General features: G+C 35.3%; 1 non-coding gene across 1 annotated transcript; it reads left to right on the top strand.

Annotated features, from left to right (window-relative positions):
* The first annotated feature begins 11,143 nt into the window (after positions 1–11,143).
* LOC121209289 (small nucleolar RNA R71) lies at positions 11,144–11,253 on the top strand. The gene has a single exon (XR_005904403.1). It is a non-coding gene; the product is annotated as a small nucleolar RNA R71 (small nucleolar RNA).
* Positions 11,254–12,458: the final 1,205 nt, after the last annotated feature.

The raw sequence follows: 12,458 nt of genomic DNA on the forward strand, positions 1-12,458 counted from the left end.
ATATCATTTCTAGGGGACACACCTAAGTGACTCCAACGAGGGTCTCATCCTGTCCTTTTACTTGTTAGAGGTCGTCTTTTGTCTCTCCATGTACCCCTTTTTCTACACTATACTAGAAAGAGTATGGAATTACACTAGGGTAGTTGATTGGTCTCCTTTGGTGGACTCTGATGGCGTACTTCTTACATTTCAATAGCCTAAATGAGCTACAAATGCTTGGCATCTTCCAATGCTTCTATCTCTTGAATGTTCTCACTCAGGAGCTTTCAACTAGGATGGTCTACTTTAACATTTGTTGGGGGTCATGAGCCCATACTCAAAGATTAGGCTCCAAACCTTTACCTGGACCGAAATAAATTTATCTTGGTGAAAAGAAAACTTACTAGCGTGTTTGGGTTCCCCTGAGATAGTCGATTCCTAAGGAGTCAATTTGCCTCCAGGCCCAACCCTTAGACATTGAGATTGTTGTGGCACAAGTTTAAAGGCTAAGTCTCGGTAGTACTTTGGAGTTAAAAAGGCTCCTCACAATTAGAGACACCTTTCATTTCTACTTAGAGGGAAGGAGCCCAAATGGTCGGAGGGTATCGGATCTTTATCTTGGCATGAGCCCTAAGATGGTGCAATTTGCTAAAGAGGTGTGGCTTTTTAGGGAAAATAATAAGTTGGCTTGGTCTTTAACTGGAAAATAGAGGGAGCCCATTAATTTCTTCTACACTGTCTGCAATATTCCTCCTTACCGCTAGTTTTCCTCCACTCTAGAATTTATTGGTGAGTAACTGGATAGAGAATTGGTTGAGAAAGTTGTTGAACCTACTATTCATACTGTAGGTCCTACTAATTTCTTACCCCCACCACCTCTGTCCCAACCTAGATTCACAGATGTAAAGGCTTTGTTTGGGATTGTGCAACAGGCCCTGGATACGGTTGATTCAAGAACACGAGCTAGCAGTATTAGCCGCAAGAGGTTGAGACTCAAAAAGGGGTTTTCTAGTCCTGAGGTGAGCAGCGACACCAGGTTGTCCCACTACAGACCTGGCAAGTCACCTATCTTTCCAGATGATGAATCCTTTACTTTTTCTCCAATGCCCATGAGAACATTCCCAGCATTCGACTCTATGACACGCCTTTTGTTCCTTCCTCTGATCCTTCCTGATCTTCATACGGCGTCCACCAATGCTGTGGATCGTCCCGATACCAACTCAGCTCCCCTCCCCATGGACTCTAACATTCAATGCCAAGCTCCCCATACTTCCCCAATTAGTGCCCTCTATTACACTCCCCCTTTAGGAGAGGTCTAAACCTTCTTCTCTTGGCGGAAACATTTAGGCGCGGGTTAGTATGTTGGGTAAAACAGGTTTGGAAAATGTAGCGAAAAAATAAATTTAGGGAAAACAGAGTTTTAAATTTTTTTCCAAAACAAGATCTTGGTTGTGATATCTAAAGTAATAAACATTTAATCAAAATTGTACCTTTTCGATTTGTTTAGGATGAGGGTTTTGACTGAGTAGTCTTCTCTGCTATCCTCAAGCTCACATCTGCCGAGTGTGGGATCACTTCGAATAAAAAAATTCACAAAAATTACCTGTGGGGTAATTTTGAAATTTCTTTAAACTTTTAGGTCCAGTTGTAAATCAGAAAAATATCTCTAGAAATTTTCTAAAATAATCTCTTCAAAGAATTTTCTCTCTACAACTTTCTCTTGCATTCAAGTGTGTGTAAAAAAATGACCCAAGGCTCTCTTTATATAGAGAGAGTTTAGAGAGTTCAATTATGATTAAACTTAATCACTTTAATATTAAATTAATATAATATTTATCTTGATAAATATTATATTAATTTAATATTAAATCTTATTAAAACAATTGAATGTTTATCTTATAGATAAACATTAAATTAAATTTAATATCAAACTATTACAAAAAATATTTTTTTGGAATAGTTAATTTGAAATCAATTTCTCTAGCGAGTCCCAGTAGGAGTGTAACTCTTCCACTACTCAACCATCAAAGACCAACCACCGCCAGCCACTAGAACACTGCTGTTGCAGCCGTCGACACCGCCATGTCCAGTGGTGCAGGTGCGACACCTTTATGTCACCCGAGTCAATTCAGTTGCTGTCAGTTTGGCCTAGCCGTCAGTTGAACCGTCAGCTCGATTTCACATTTCGAGCCTAGTTTAACTAGTTTTTGGGTCTTGGTCTCGGTTTTGGGCTCTTAGACCCAATTTATGATCTCAAGTCTAATTTTCAAGTTCAATTACCCATTGAGCCAATTGTCTGACTTGAAAATTAATTTCTAAAAATATCATATTAATTTTAGTTAATTTGATTAATTTAATTTTACTTATCAAAATTAATTTTTTCAAAAATCACTTAGATTTTCCAAATTAAATTAGAAAAAAAATTCTTTAATCAAATTCTCTAGTTAAACAATTCTCACAATCACCTAACTTAATTCCACATCATATAAATCGACTTAGTTAAATTGTTTCCAAAGTCGTAGAATTATCTTCTAATTAAAATACAGTCCGATCGAGCTTTTTTCCGGCTAGAGAAGGGACCAATCAGACATGTACAAATAGGCTCTAGTAATTGTAATTATGTCCAGAAGCATTGTTCAGATAATTCGCAATTACTTAATCATGGAGTTAGTCCAAGAAGTACCATAATTGAAAACTCCTTATTGTATACGTTTTACGAAAACAATTCATCCAACTATTTTGTCCAATGAACTTTCATGTGTGTGTTACCCTCATATGACATCCTTGATTCATTTGAGTTAAATCCATTCACTCATTACAATCCTATTTTATCTTATGTCACCTTTGTGAGTTTTTAATGATTAATATGATCACTGTTAACAAATGACCATGATAAATTGCTCGTTCGAGAAAAGCAAGTCGTGGCCACATTCTATATTTATCAATCCACACAATGCCAATGAGAGGATATCATTAACTCTTTAATTAAGCTATGAATTCCATAGTTGCTAGTAAAGCCATGCCACACACAAGTCATGTACTTAACATACCAGCTATGGGCTCGATCATCTTTAGAGCATAAGCCTCCACTTATATCAAAGCACATGGGTTACATACGCATGGTCAGTGACTAACTCAAGATTTAGGTAAATCACACCATGAATGTCATAAGTAAATTAATTCACAAATGAATCTAGAATTAATTTATCTTGGGTCCAATCCAATATGTTATTCTACCAATGAAAACATCTATGTCTCTACTCGTGGAGTGAACTGCTCCAATAGACAAGACTAGCCATCTCCTCAATTAGAATTTTAGACGACATAATAATCCTTCTTAGTATTTGAATGAAATGCTCACTTTGATTCTTTTATGGGATTACGGGCTTATTTAGATTACCTATTGAAGTAAGTTTTATTTCTCGCAATGTAAACGTCCTTACAATGCCATTTTTCTTTAGTTTTAACTTAGACAATCAATGAGCAAATATTTGCTTGTCACAATTTTGCTATGCATTCAAAATATAAAAGACAGAAATATGAAAGACATAATAGTAAAATATGAAATAAACTTTATTTATTTATCGTTAAAATAAATAGAAAACAATTACACGTTTACTATAATATGGGCATATTTCCCAACAATCAATATCCCTTTTCTCCTTTTGTTGTGCAACAAAAACAGGATAGGGAGCTATCTCAAGAACTGAAGGAATTCGCTTATCCTTCCTCCCTATCTTCTGTGGTTCACAAGCCCATTCTCCTCAAGCTGGTGCGTTCCTTCTCCGTGTTATTTGCGGAGTGTATTATTGCAAGCTGGGCTTTATAAAAGGCTTGTGTTGAAGCTGAGGCCAAATAGATTGAGTTTGAAAGGGCTATTCTTTCTGTCGAGTAGTCTCAAACCCAACTCATGTGAAGCCTCTGTCCAACAAATTACTGAGCTCACTAAGTCTGTCTCTGCCTGGGAGACGAAATATCATTCCTTGGAGACCTGAGTAAAGGAGTTGGAGGAGATGGTTTGCCAGCTGGAGTTCTTTGAGAAGTAGCACATCACTGTTGGGGAACACATTTAGAAAAAGAATGTTGAGGTATTGGAAAAGTATAAGGCATTCAGGATATTTTTCCTAAGTTAAGGGCGAACTTGATCTTTCACGCCTAAGTCATTGCATTTCCCGATGACTTAAGTCAAGTAAACTTCAGTTGCGTGGTCAATTTATCAACACAAACCTTGACTTCGACGTTTAGAACCCCTCAGAAGCTAGTTGGGAGAAATTTCAAAAGGAGTGGAGAGAATCTGGATAACTCTTTAATACTCAAAACTTAGAAGCATCTGATCTTGATTCTCCAAAAGAGTCTACTCTAGGGGAGAATTAAAATGTTCATGTATCTTAGTATAAATCCTCATTTCTATATTTAATGAATATTATATTTACTTTCTTTCTTCGCTTTCACATTTTGCCTCACTTATTCTTCTTTTTGGCTATAGTATGTCCAATGTCGTTTTTCAATAATTCATACCACTTCACCTGCTTTTTCAACACATATTATTCTAATATAATAACTTAGGGGACTAAGCCAAACCTGTCATAACATACCTATAGGGGCTATTTTCTAAGTTCCATATGTCTAGATGATCGACTAAATCGAAGCTTTGATAGCACTAAATTTGTAACACACTATACCCGACCCAATCACCAGGTCTGGATACTAGATGATACAAAGACCTAAATAACTTAACGATTTTTGTGATTCTATTCTTATTACATTTTTAAACACTTGAATTGTACATTAAATTATATTAAAAAATGTAACTTCTAAAAGTTACTACCTTACAATCTTAGCAATGTTTACAATTATAAATTTAAAATTTTTACATTCGACTTAGCCCCTGAGGCGCGGCCTCTAAGGGAGCCCCTTATACGCATGTATGACTTTCAAGCCCAACCCTCAAATTCGGTGGCACCTGGCTTGGTTCCTCTACTTGATTTCTCAATCATGACATTCATCCTGCAAATAGGAAGTAAGCACATAATTTCAAATAAACTTAGTGATATTCTATAAAACAACGTAACAACAATAAATCGAAATCTTTAAGAAACAAAATTTTAAACAAAGATTTCAAACTCCCTGTCTATCTTTAACCTCCCTCAAATTTCACTGGCATGGTCAACACCTTACCCTCTTCCACGGCGCATTGTTGGTGAAGTTATTTGCTATCTTAGACATAAACGTGACCTTTATTATAAGGGTCCTCTGTGGTTTTGGCTTGATTCAGTCTTATCCTAGATTCGTTTATACTTTAACGAGTTTACTCTTTCCATTAACCATACATTTGGATATAAGTTTCGTTGCCTACTACTTGTTGACTTTCAGTTATGTTCTTAAATTTGAATCCTTACTCTAATCCGTCCATCCCATGCTAGATTAATCTTAGTAATTCCTGCCTTAACACTTCTTCCAGCCCAAACTCGAAATTCTAAACATGTTGGTAAGTTAACTGAATAGGCTGCCCACCGTCCTGACGGGTTAATACTTTATAATCTAACCCTAGACTGTTAGTTCGTTATGTTCTAATCTTATGAAGACTTGAAATTATCGGGCAATTCCTAATGAGCCTTACCCTCCCCTACTTTTCGACGGACAGTTCGCCTAAGGTAGCCCTTAGCGGACTTGTTCTTCTTGCCCCTATGTGATCTATCATAGATTACCTCTTCCTAGCCAAAAATCCTTTCTCTCTGTGGATTTCTGGTAGTCTCTACCAGTTAGCCCATTCAAGTGATCATTATCTCCACGTGAAATTCAACAGACTTACCCATTTTTGGCTAATTTTTTACCCGTAGACCCTTAGACTTGGGTCTCACATAATCATCTTGTTATCATCCTTAATTTTGGTTCACTTGTTAAAACTTGCGAACTCATACCCACAAATATTTCAAACCTCAACCTAATGCCCCTATTATTTTCCTACTTTGTTAAGGATCACATTTTCCAATTTTTTTTCATAACAATTTGGTGGATACTTTGACTTTCCTGTTAACCTTGCGTCCTCAGATGCATCGTAATCATCTAATTGCACTACTTTTGGTACAATTCCTACAATGATCTCCCTTTCTTGGCTCTATTATTTTCTTGATTCATCATCCTGGCGGACTTTTCCTAACAGCATAGCTGGAACGATGAAAATGTGCAAGTGTACACAATCGCAACAAGTAATAAAGTGACAAGTAGATGTCGAGTTATCGTAACCACAGGGACTGTGAAAAGAGTTATTTATGAAATTAATTTAAAACACTTTGGTGAAGGAAAATATTTTGATTTGATAAAGTGGTTAAAAACTAGGATTTTAGCTAAGTAAAATAAATAAAAATAAAATAAAAGTTCCAATGCACGATTTCAAAAGATGATTTTAATCAAAATGACGTAACTGTGCTAGATTAATTACATTTCTTAACTTAGAATTATTAAACTCATGTTCATGTTGTTACGAATAAATTCACGGTAACTCGATAATTTGCTAACTTATGAACATACTTACCTACCAAAATCCATTTATCTCTTGACTATATCTCTATGTTAATTCAACCGATTAAACAAATTCTAGAAAGCAAATGTGTTAATGCACATACATACTTATGAAATTAAAATAATCTCTTGTACATATCTCTATGCCAATTCAAACAATTAATTCAATCTCATAAGCACATAAAAGATTACGAGAGGTAACAATGTATTTATACCTTGAAACAGTTTAATCACAATAATCTTGCAAGTTATGCAAGGCTAATGTATCGCTAGATACCGTTGCTAATTTAACCCTCAGCTACCTTAGATGATTAAACATGCACTGATTAAGTATCTTGTCCATTAATTACAATTTCAATCCGTTTAAATAATTAATTAATTAGTTACCTTACAATTGTAATGCAAGAATAAATTAGTCATGGTTTTACTTAATCAAACATCTTACTGAGAGCTATAACAACACAAACACAATTTTAATAAATTAAGTAGACGAAATGCAATCAACCTAACACGAATTAAATTTGAGCCAAATTAATTAAATTAAACATATCAACATCACAAATATTCATAGGCATGTTCATCATAACAACAAAAAAATTAAAAGGAGAGGGAACAAGAATCAAATCCGGTGTTTTCTCTGTGGCTTGACTAGTTTGCTCCACTCTTTCTTCTCCACTTGTTCTTGTCGAACCGAGGCTTCTATGAACACTTGAATGCTACTCCAAATGGTGGTTGATTGAATCTTTTTCAAGAGGTGAAATTGGGAAGAGAATAGAGGAAGAAAATGAAGAACAATAGAAGGGAATGAAGAGAGAAAAATGAGAGACAAGTGAAGAGATGAGAAGGGTTTAGATGTGTTTAAAGTGAGCAGCCAAGGGGTATTTATAGGTTGAGGAGGCTGCTAAAAATATCAAAAATCAGCAGCCAAATATTCCCCCCATGCCCGGCCACACATGTGGCATGTTCGAAGATTTCAAACATGCTATTTTAAAGTAGGGGCAAATCTAGAAAGGCATAAAAAATGGAGGGGTTTGAATGCAATTTGAAGGAGTCTTCAAGGGCCATTTTGCAAGCCAAATAATTAGCCAAGCAAGCTGATTGGGTCAGCATGTGGGACAGTTTTGGGTTGCCCAGTGCTCGGTTGGATCGGTTCAGCTCAACTGGGCCACTTTTCATAATTAATTAATAATAATTTATTTAACCCAAATTAAACTGGACTAAAATTAAAATTAATTATATTATGAATTAATACACATAATTCAGACCGTCTTAGGCTAAAAATTTATTTCGCCTTGATGCTTCAAAATTGCTTCTCGGTTTTGCGCTTTTAGCAGTGTCTCCCGAGCCATTTTTCACCCTTTGCGCAAATCTATCGAAAATAATCAAAATTAATCAAAATTTGATATAAAATTAATTAAAATTTAACATGTTCATGATTTGAGTGTAATTTAATTATTTTATAATAATTATATATTTTTTGACAAGAATTTTATCGAAACTGCATGAATTTTAGTTAAAAATGGTATGAAAAAGTGTGTATATTTTCATGTTTCTAATAGCCCAACGACGGTTTTACTGAGTGAGAATCCATGTTTAATATCTTGGCAAACTCTATAAGTATCCAAAGGTGAGCTACAGTCTTACACATTTTAACCCCATGTTTAACGCCCTAGCAAACTCCATATATTATCTTGTCGAGTTATGGTCTTTCACATTTTAACCCCATGTTTAACATCCTTTAACATCCTTGCGGACTCTAATTTTGAGGAATCAATAAACCTCTTTCGAGGTGTTGCCCTAGAGGACCTGATAACCATATCTATGATGTCACCCTAAAGGACCTGCCTAATACTGCTGCCGTGGTCTCGCCTTGAAGAACTTGTCTAACAACGCCGTCATGGTGTAGCTCTAGTGAGCCAGTCGATAACTATCGTCGTAGTGTCTCTCCGTAAAGTAGATAGACCATCATCATGGTGTTCCTCTAGTGATGTAATTGATCACGTCCCACAATACATCCATACTCCCTTGTATCCCCAAAATAATCTGCCCATACCCCTATTTAGCCAATTTTTCCTAACTTCATCGGATTAGTTTAGTCTCGCCACCATTGGGTACGATAGTACTTCCATATTTCATTGTAAAACTATATTACAATCTGACCTGTATGCTTGCGAAAATCACCTAACGCTTATATTCTAGTTGCAGTATTCACACTCTAGACATTAGTATGTACGAAGGCTGTCAATGTCAAAAAGCAAACGTACCATACGGACAAGTCTATCTAGCATCTAGTCCTTAAATGGTTACGAAAAATGGTCCCTCCGACTTGCTTTGTTCAATTTTTTATAATCTACACAGATTCACCAACCCGTAATTGTCCTTGTTGGAATCAACTCACACAACCGTGGTTCCCTTTTATTCGGTACACATTGAACTAGACTCATCTATAACCTATCAAAGATGGGGTAAATAATTCCCACATCTAACCATTTATAATCTCTTTCTTGACTACCTCTTTGATGATTAAATTTAGCCTCTTTTGTTTATCATTCGATGCTTTCTCCCCATCTTCTAGTAGAATTTTATGCATGTATAGAGACGAACTAATACCTCGAATATCAATTATAGTTCACTTGATTGCCTTTTGAAATTTCTTCAGAACATCAATCAACTTTTCTTCTTGACTCTTGATTGACTCGACTAAAATTATGACAAACAAAGTACAAGAGTTACCCAAATAAATATATTTCAAATGACATGGAAGTACCTTTAACTCCCATTTGGGTGGTTCTTCAATTAATACCCTAAGTTACATGTATTGACGAGATGCAAACATCAATGATTTGAATCAAGATTGCAGAATGAATCCCTTCGAATTGGCTTTCAACAAAGCCAAATATTCTTCCTATTCATTATCACTTGGTGGATCAGACACTAAGACTCGCTCCAATGGATCATCTACAGAATCGAGTTCTCATTCTTTAGAGACCAATGATCCTAACTCAATCATTCTGGAAAATTCTTCAATTGCATCAAAAAATCTCATAGCTTTGACTACATTAAAAGTTACCTGATCGTCTTGAACTCATATGGTGAGTTCACCTTTCTGCACATTAATTAATATTATATCGGTTGTCAAGAAAGGCCTTCTTAGGATGATTGATACTTCTTTATCCGCTTCAAATTCCGAAATAATAAAAGTTAGCTTGAAATATAAATTTATCAACACGTACCAATACATCTTCGATCTTCCCTTCAGGATGTGCTCATGATCATCTGTCAGTTAAAGTGTAACCGTCATTGGTCTGACTTCACCAATTCCCAATTGTATAAAGACGGACATGGGCATTAAGTTTATAATTACTCCCAAATCACATAAAGCAATTCCACAATAAGAACCTCCAATATCACAAGGTATGGTAAAACTTCCTAGATATTTCATTTTCGAAGACAATTTGTTTTACAAAAATGTACTACACATTTTCGTCAATGTCACTTTTTCATCAAATATTTTATTTTTAGAGATGATATTCTTCATGAATTTGACATAATTGGGCATTTTCTCCAGAGCTTTCACCAATGGGATATTGATGTGAAGTTGTTTAAGTATGTCCAAGAACTTCTTGAATTGAACCTCTTACTTCTGTTGCTAGAGTCTTTGATAATAAAGAGGTGATAGAATTTTAGCTTTAACTAGACAGCTCTTCTATGGTAGTTCTTCTGCATTTGTCGTAGATGTTAAACTTTCAGGACTAACTTGTTGCGGAAATACATCATTAGGAGTTGCAGGATTTGACTTTTGTAAAATGGGAATTTCAACATTCGGTTGATCTTCCTCTTTGTTCTGAGCAACAGTAGGCTTGTCTTCAGCATCAACAAATTTGGGTTCCAACATCTTTCCACTCCTCAAGGTGAAAATTTTCAGTGTCACTCAGTAAAGCACCTTGAGGTCTACTTCGAAGTTCATTGGCTAGCAAACCCATCTAGTTTTCCAAGTTTCTCAAACTTCCATCATTCTTTGGCATATATGTTTTCAGTAAGTTCTCAAATTTTTGGCAGATACAACTTGCAGAGGTTTTTGAACTTGTTGAGAAAACTCTAGCAGTTGATTTGGTCAGGATTTCATGTAAGAGTTGTTAGGACAGCCCCTTGTGTACTCCACGAGAACTTCAAATGATTTTTCCATGAAGGGTTGTAGAAATTTGACTATGGATATGGGCCACTCCTATTTTGATTTTGGTTTCCCATGTAATAGATGGATTCTGGGTTTGATGGGAAATTTTTGAACATATGATTGTCTCTACAGTACACATATAAAATGTTCTCAAATTGGCTTGGCTGCTAACCTGTCAGATTACCATTGAAACCATTATTAGAAAAGTTCTTAAGCATGGAAGACATAGAAGATACCTCGGCTGCCAAAGAGGTAAGTGCATCAACTTCATGATTTCCTTCCATTCTTCTTCTTGTGGTTGTTCAATTAGGCGGCCACTGATAATTGTTGCTAGGAATTCTTTCAAGAATTTCGTAACCTTCATTGTAAGACTAAGAAAGAAAGGCGTCATTTGCAGAAGCATCTACCACAATTCATGTATGTGCATTGACACCATTGTAAAAAGTCTTTAATTGAATACAATTTGGAACCCCATGGTGAGGGCATTTCTATAATAATTCCTTGAATCGCTCTCAAGCCTCATTGATGCCTCCCTCACCGCCCTCGCAAATGATGAGAGAGAAATCAACACTAAGAACAACAAAGGATCAAAAACTATACTATCATATGACGTCTACAACTGTGATAGGTCAATTGTAATATTATTGTATAATAGGACACGAAGTACTTTAAGGATCAAACCCAAGAGAGTCGACAATTGAAAAAATTATAGCAACAAGCATGCAAAATAAAAAGTCTAACTAACTACTTGTTAAACACTATGGTATGACAAGCCATGAAATCAAAAGTAATTACACTAATTTATCTACTAATTAACACAAGGAATAAATTGTAAAATATGCAAAGTTGCTAAATTAACCAATGAATAACAAACATTGGTTGATTGATTTTGATTTGGTTCACTAATCTTTGAGTTAGGGATCTAAATTGCTCAAACTTTTAAAGTGGTTCCGTTTTACCTCTTAGCCTCAACTTTATCAAATTAGACAAATTAGTTTGGTTTATATATCGACCTCAACGACTAAACCAGAACTAATGAATTGGTGCTCAACAAGATTACCTCTAGGTCTCACTTGCCTAAATATTCCCTTAGGGGTGTCAATCCTAAGTTTTTAGGTTTATTAGATTTAGTCCAATTTATTTGCAACTTAGTTCCTCATCCAAAAATCAGCTTACTGACATCTCCATCAACCAAGACCCTTAGAGTTTAGTTATTCATGCTAAAACTAAGCTAACAAACATGCAAGAAAAGGAAATGACATCCATTAATATAAACCTTGAGAAAAAGATGAAAGTTTAGATTTTTACTCTAGAAAACTTAAAAGAAAATTGTGGATGAACATTCAACAGTATAATGAAGTACAAGAAACATAAAAGTTGAAGTCTTTAACAGATTAAACTTAAAGAAAATTAAATATATTAAACTAAAGGCTGAAATGTCATTACAAGTAAAGGAAATGGACTGCAAGTACATATAAACTCTAGCTACAGTAATAACTAACATGAACAACAACAAGAACAAAAAGAAAAGTTACAAAAAAATAACTCTACAACTAAGGAAGATGAGAACTAAGAAACCTTAAAAATAAAGAAGAAAACCTAATAGAACTAAAGAGAAAACTAGGCTAACTAAGTCTAATATGTGTATCCTCTCTCTTCAATCAAAATTGGTTATTTTAGCAGCAATTTCTGTCCCAATTTTAGTGACCAAAATGCCCTTGAATGGATCTTATCTAATTAGTGCTTTCATTGGACAAAGACTATCCTTGGCATCATTTTTCCA

This window comes from Gossypium hirsutum, chromosome A10 (genome assembly GCF_007990345.1).
Source record: "Gossypium hirsutum isolate 1008001.06 chromosome A10, Gossypium_hirsutum_v2.1, whole genome shotgun sequence".
NCBI lineage: Eukaryota > Viridiplantae > Streptophyta > Magnoliopsida > Malvales > Malvaceae > Gossypium > Gossypium hirsutum.